Raw genomic sequence first — 7489 nt, forward strand, 5'->3', positions numbered from 1 at the left:
GTAGCTGAGCACCATCAGCTTTCCTCACTACACCCGCTTGTGCACCCATTGTCTTCAGTGACTTCAGGTGTTATATCTTTTGGTAGCCAAGCACCATCCGCTTTCTTCACCACATTTTCTTGTGCACCCATTGTCTTCAGCGATTGTGCCAGGCAGGTGAGCATCTCAGACTGCGGAATTGTTATAACAAAGTGTTCTTGTGTTGAGGGAGTCCTTGTGCAGGGGCACACTGTCCATCTGTTTTCTTAATACTCAACCTATAAATATATGTACATAGATCTATTTCCCCCTCATTATATATAAATATATTTACATCTTTATATGCCTGTATTCACATCTCATTGACTACCCTTTGCCTCCTAGTTCTTTCCTCTATTTCTTTGTACTTTCCTCTTGTCCCACTATCATGTTCTGCCTTCATTTGGGTTTTAGGCATTGCTCTCGGTTACATTGCCCTTAATCCAGCCCTGCAAGGCCTCCCGCACCCTCCTTGACATTGATTTTGGATAACTTGTTGTTCCCTTGTGCCTGTGCTTGTTAACTCCCTCTCTCTTTCCCTCGCCTCCCCTACGCCCATGTTCTCCAGATCTGTCATCCCGTTGTTCTCTCTTCTGGCTTGTTTATTCCGCCTATCCCTTCCAGGTAGACATGCTATGTACCATCACCAGACTGAGTGCAACGAAGCGACAACAGAAAGTAAAACAATGGCTACAACTACAACATACACACACAGATGCATACATATATAACCATATGAATAGTTCAGGGTCTGTTTGTTTTCCTTCACGTGTGCTTCCCAGTCAAGTCTGGTGGGGAAGCCTGTGGTTTGATCTGTTCATCCAAAGCATGCGCTGCTGTTTGCATCGTGGCTGGTATCTTTCTAGTCACGCATCTTCTCAAGTGTTCTCATGCTCTTTCTGTTTTCCTCTCAAATGCTCTAGTGTTTTGTCTATAATGTGTAGTTAGTATTTATGAACCTACATCCATCTTTTTCTTAAATTCTTTACCTCAGGATGAATTACGCCTCAATAAGCACCAGCAGGATGAAGTTGTCAAGGGTTTTATTTGCCTGGATCCACAATTGATGCTCATGGGAGCAGCAGTCAATAATCCACACGGCGTACTGCAATGGGCAAAGCCACTACAAAAGACCTCTGTGCAGTCTTACAGAGCAAAGATGCCACTTTGAGGGCTAAGATGTGCCTGACAAAAGCCATGGCATTTTCAAACACTTCGTACGCTGTGAAAGCAGGTCGATGCATAAAGAAGACGGAAGAAGTTATGCACTCAAATTATAACAATGGTGAAGAATTTTGAATATACTCTGGACAAGGAACCAGAAGAACAAGGAACCCTGGAGGGTTGGTGGGATGAACATTGGGATGCTAACGTAAGGATGGTAGTTTAAACCTACCAGCCACTCTGAGAGAGGAAGACGAGGCTGTCTGCTTCCCCCACTGTACAACAACACAAGTCAAAATCAACTGGCTAGCAGTGGGTTTAGTACACATTGCCTATCCCTTCTGTGACTTCACGGGGTGTTGGACGCCTTGTGCATTGTATGACATCTCTGATAAACACAAGACACAGCATCATTCATGCATCAGACAGAACAGCCATGACAACAAATCAGCCACAGACAGATATGGTTATCAGAAAATCACCCTCTAGAAACTCCTTAAAATAAGGTTTCACACACACACAAAATAATAATAAGGCTTCAAAATGGCACTTCCATGGACAGCCTGGGCGTGGCTCTTCTTTTGGGTTGGGATTTTTCTTGTGCATGGTAGGAAGTTTAACGGACAGTAGTATCCTTGTCTTCTGCTCGCTAGTTGCCAAACCACCTCCCAGTGAGCCATTGCCCTGTGGGGGCAGCATCACTACTGGTAGAAAACCATGACCTAATATTATGAGCTACACCACACAGGAAGGAGACCTGGTAGCATAATTGTTACACATTGGCCTGCTCACCATAAGGTCGGCAGTCAGGAACCAGCAGGCTCTCTGTGGGAGAAAGATGAGGCTTTCTACCCCTAGAAAGCATTAGTCTCAGACACCCACATGGGTGGTACTAACCTGTTCTATCTCTAGGGTCGCTATGAGCCAGAATTGACTCAATGGTAGTGAGTTTTTAAGAACAATGCAAAAGACTTGAAGTGTTATGTGGTTACTGGAATTTCATAACAATGAAACTCTCCAGTTGAGTGTGGTAAAAATTTGTTCGTTGAAACTTTGAATTTAACTCTGCCTCTACCTCTTCTAACTTCAGATAACCCCTCAAAGCTTGAGCCTTTCCCATCTGAGACGGGAATCATCATCATAAGCCTGAAGGCGATATGGTGCGGATTAAAGGAGATGTCATCAGACGCACTTAGGAAATGCTGGCAATTGTTCTTCTACCCCAGTCATCGTTATCATCCTCATGGGTAGATTTCTCTCTCTGCTGCACTGCTGAATTGTTTAATAGAGTATAGCTTTAAAAATGAATGATTTGGGAGGCTACTTTTTAAGTCCTTTATAGGATTTCAAACTTCAGCCTTTTGAATGAAAGGATCATCATCATATTCACCCCCCCACTTTCCCCCCATTCACTCATTCACTAGTAATCATGGCATTGGACACAGTTAAATATGCATTTCATCCAGCGATGCCCACAGGGAGCCCAATGCCACGTCCACCACCCAAACCAAAGAGTAATGTTAGTGCAAATTAACGCAAGACAAATTATTCCATAGCAGACTAATTAGTTTAAGAACTAAATCACCATGATTTGCACATTCCACAAATAATTACCAAAAATAAAGAATAAAACAAAAATCTCATTAAATTATTTAAACAAAGTCCTGGATTTATAAAACTCCTAGGTTCCACATAAGGGAGCATAAGTATGTTTCCCAGAAGGAGGGATAATGTTACAAAGTTTCCGTTTTTCTGAGATCCTAATTTTATTAGCAGCAAAGTAATTAATTTTTGTGGCAAAAAATTCTTCAAGGAGAAAGAAATATGAAGTCAGAGCAGGGTGCGGAAAGCTCTTAAAGGGCGAGAAAGGAAATTCATCCAGCAAGCCTTCAGAGCAATTTTTATCCCCTAGCATGGGCTATGTCCTTAAAATCGGCTTCATTTTCTGAAGGGTCTCTAAACAAATCTCTACTACTCTAAGGTAGAAAGGGTCTCGGTGAGCTTGCAGATAAGTCAACTGGGCAAGAAAATGGAAGGCACTTGTTTTCAGGTGCTGAAAGGTGCTGTGTAAGGTGAAGGAAGGAAGAGGTGCCTATGTATAAGGGAGAGAGACAGACACAGATACACGAGGGCTTTGTAAAAGCATGTCGTCTCCCAAATGCCTAGTTAGTATGATACTAATCATCATTTCATCATTGTTATGAAATATAGGAAATACTATATAGTTACGTTCAGCACATTTAATTTTCTTGTTACCATGTGCAATTATAGGGGCAGCAATGATTCCGTGATGGACTATTTGTCTTCCATGGGGATGACCTGGATTTGAGTCCCCATCGATGCAGCTCATGTGCACAGACCACCCGGCTACGACATGGAACAGGTCTCAGCAGGGTTTCCAATGAAAAGAAACTAGGAAGAAGGTCTGATGAGCAACTTCCCACCACCAGCCAGTGAAAGCGCTGTGGGTCCCAAGCGTCCAGGGCACAGACAGTCCTGGGGGTGGAACAAGAAAGGCCTAGACATCGTTCTGTTCCATGGTGCATGGGGCTGCCCGAGTTGGAGGATGACTGGCCACAGCCAATAAGAATGTGGAGTTACCAAGATTTAGGTTGTAAAACCAGTAGTAATGCACTGATCTTCCTTAAGTAATTTTTTTCTCTCTAAATCTCCATTTCTCCATCTGCATAGTCAATCAAAGTATGTTTTAATCTTACAAAGAATGAGATGATTGCATGTGATAAAGCACACGGAAGCCTTCACACGACACATGGCACTCAGAAATGAATCTGATGGCATGGATCCCCAAGTCATCAAAAGAACACACTTTTATGTGAAACCTCGTTAGATGTTTTTTATAATAAAAATTTTAATTAAAAATACAAAGAAACCGGTGGCACTTTCCAAAAGAAAATAAAAATGCATGAACTTCAATATATGACAAATAGCAATCTTAGTCCCTTGGCTCACGTCTGATCCACTCTCTGATTTATGTGCAGGTCTGCATTTTATATCTATATCAATCACTTTTATAAGATGGCAGAATTACATTCTTGGAGTCAGGGAAAATCCGTATTAAAGGGTGTTCACTTGATTGTCAAAGCTTGGTCATTGTATCCCATATATTAGAAGCTATATATTTCAAATATTAAGACATCTCTGGAAGTAGTGAATATTCCCACCTAATAAAAAGTTAAGTTGTTTGGGTGATGCTAAGATGTATTTCTCTTATAAAGAGTTTCATAGAAAACTTGGTCTGGGAAGTTTTCCCAATTCTTGAAAGTAGAATAGTGCAAGGTATTGCATGGCCGTATTGAAAATACTAAAAGGTAAAGAAAAGCAAACCAACATCTTATCACTGGGGAGAAATCTCAGTGGTTTCATATGTGGATTCTCATATCAACCACACAACAAACCTAGCCGTTTTGATCCCTGTTTTTAATAGATAAACTGATGCATTTGAATTGCGGTGCTGGCGAAGAATCTTGAAAGTACCATGGACTGCTAAAAGGACAAACAAATCTGTCTTGGGAGAAGTCCAGCCAGAGTGCTCCTTAGAGACAAGGATGGCGAGATTTCAACTAACAGTCTTTGGACATGCTGTCAAGAGAGACCAGTCCCTGGAGAAGGACATCATGGTAGGTAAAGTAGAGGGGCGGTGGGAAAAAAGGAAGGTCTTCAACGAGACGGATTGACACCAGGGCAGCAACAATGGGATCAAGCTCTGAATGAGGAGGACGGCTCAGGACCTAGCAGTGCTTTGTTCTGTTGTGCACCGGGTCACTGTGGGTAATTCCATATAACCCACTGGTTAGCTCATCACAGTAGCAACAACGCTGATAGATGAAGTCACTGATGTTCCAAGAACTACTTATCTCAGACTCCTAATGAGTACTGACCAAGTGGACACTTAAAAAAATGTCCCTTGGGGAGCACTCGATAACCCGAGCTTTGCCTACCAGCCCACACTGATTTCGTCATGGTGAAGTATCTTCAGCTCACATTGAGCCCATGTGGTGTAGAGGAGGCAGCCCGACAGGGTTTGCTTGGCTGTGATCTTTAGGGGAACAGATTGCCAGATCTTTGTCTCAGAATGCCCCTCAACAAAGCAAACTCTCTTGGCATTGATTGCTGTTGAGTGGATCCGGACGCCTCATGACCCTGTAGAACAGAGTACAATGGCCCCACGTATGCTGGACTTGACGGCAACGGTGAGAGGGTTTCCCAGGCTGCCATCTTTCTGGAGACAGATTGCCACGTTCTTCCTCCCAGGACTGGCTGGGTTCCAACTGCAGGGCTTTGGGTGAGCAAATGAGCACTAACCACTGTGCCACCAGGGCTCTTTGGGTCATTGATAAATATGCCGGAGTCACTAGCTCATAATTTTCATGAGAAATGAGATTTCTATTTTATAGATGAACCAATGATGACTAAATCAAGTAGAAAATGTTTGCCAGTCATCAGAGAGTTCCATCACCACTCTCAACGCAGGCTTTCCGAGTCCTTCAATTCCTCCCCTGAGTCATTGGTCTTTGATGACAGCCTTCTCTCAGGTGGGCCTAAAAAATGTTTAATGAAGGTCGGTGCACAAAAATACTCAGGAGGTAAAATCTTCATCAATGAGATAAATTTTCTAAAAATCTGGAGAACTGTCCCCATTAGCAGTTCCATGATTTTATGATTTGGAGCTGTTTAAAATTAATTCTTTCAAACTTGAATTAACGTTGAATTCAAATCACTTCATTTTCTAACTTTGCCTTCTGACAAAAATCAACACCCTCAGTATGTAAGAAGAACAACTATTGATTCCATATATCCGATCTGGGAGCTTACTTTTTTAAGGGTTCAGTGAGCTGGAGAGCTTGTCTCAAGACTGGGGAGTGACTGGGGACACACCAAGTCACTGCAGTTGACAAAGGACTTCATCCATGTGTGGCCAGGCTGTGCTTGCATAATGAACAACCAGAACATTTATTAAATTGAATTCTGTTCAAGAGATTCAATTTGCATGACAAACGACCTGGCTTCCATTTAATCTGTTCTCCTCCACATTCTTAGTTTAGGATGGGGTGAGAAGCAGGCAGGATAGCAGGTAGAACATTTTGGCCCAGTGCCAAAGGAAAGGAGAAACCCAGAGGCAGATTGTAAGGGTGATGCCTTATAGAACACCCAGCAACCTCGTGGTACAGGGGAGAAGTACCCTGCGGCTTTCCAAGGTGGTAACAGTTTAGGGGAGTAGAAAGCCTCAGATTTCTCTCTCGGAGCGGCTGGTGGTTTCAAACTGCTGGCCTTGTAGTTAGCAACCAAATGCATAACCACTACACTACCCCTACCCCTTGGAATTGACTCGATGGCAGTGAGTTATTGCTGTTGTTTGGGCCTTATGGAAAAAGGGTCCTTCTGTTCGTAATTGGGTCAAACATGTTCCTCCCTGCAAGCCTTGCCCATATTGCCTCCTCTGGTTGTCTCTACCCATCTGTCTTTCTACTCTTAGTATTTTTCTCAGCTCCTTCTTATTCATCCTTCAGGTTGGGAAATAAATACCCACATGTCAAAGGGGCATGAGTTCCCTGGCTTAGTATCCACTACCAACCTGTGATTCTCTATCATTGCCCCCTTCACAGAAGCTATATTATGTAAATATTTATTAACTCATTTGTTTGCTTACCACTGCCTGACCGCCCCTCCCCAACCAGATGGCAAGTTTCTTAAAGGCAGGGACGAAGGCTGTTTCATTCACCAATGTATGCTTATCACTTCGCTCAATCCGTGGTTCGTAGCAATGGTTCGCTATAGAATGAATGAACAGAAGATTGAATAAATGAGTGGGGAAAAATTGGCCAACCCCAACTTGAATCTCATACATTTACTCAAGAATTAAGAAAAGACAAAACACCAACAATAAATTGCCTGTGGTCTTTGTGCTGACGGCATTCACAGCAATCTCATGGGTATCAGAGCAGACCATGCCCCATCAGGCTTAGAAAGACTGATTTGGAGGGAAGAAAGTCACCACATCTGGTGATCTTCTGAGGCACCTCTGGTGGGTTGGAGTCTCCCATCTTTCTGTTACAGACAGTGTGTTAAGCATGCACTACTCAGGGACTCCAAGGAATTACTCATACGCGATAACATGAGATGGCGGGGGGGGGGATGTGTTTTCGCAGCTAGAATATTCCAAACACTTCCAAATGGATTTAGAATATCTGTCAGAGTGAGTCCTGTGTCTTGAGTTCTCATATTTTTCTAAAAATGTTTTCACTTTTGGCAATATGAATAATATCATCTTATTAATTTAAAAATACGT

Source organism: Echinops telfairi, unplaced genomic scaffold (genome assembly GCF_000313985.2).
Source record: "Echinops telfairi isolate 266 unplaced genomic scaffold, ASM31398v2 ScPeMD7_7469;HRSCAF=8507_1, whole genome shotgun sequence".
In the NCBI taxonomy this organism is placed as follows: domain Eukaryota; kingdom Metazoa; phylum Chordata; class Mammalia; order Afrosoricida; family Tenrecidae; genus Echinops; species Echinops telfairi.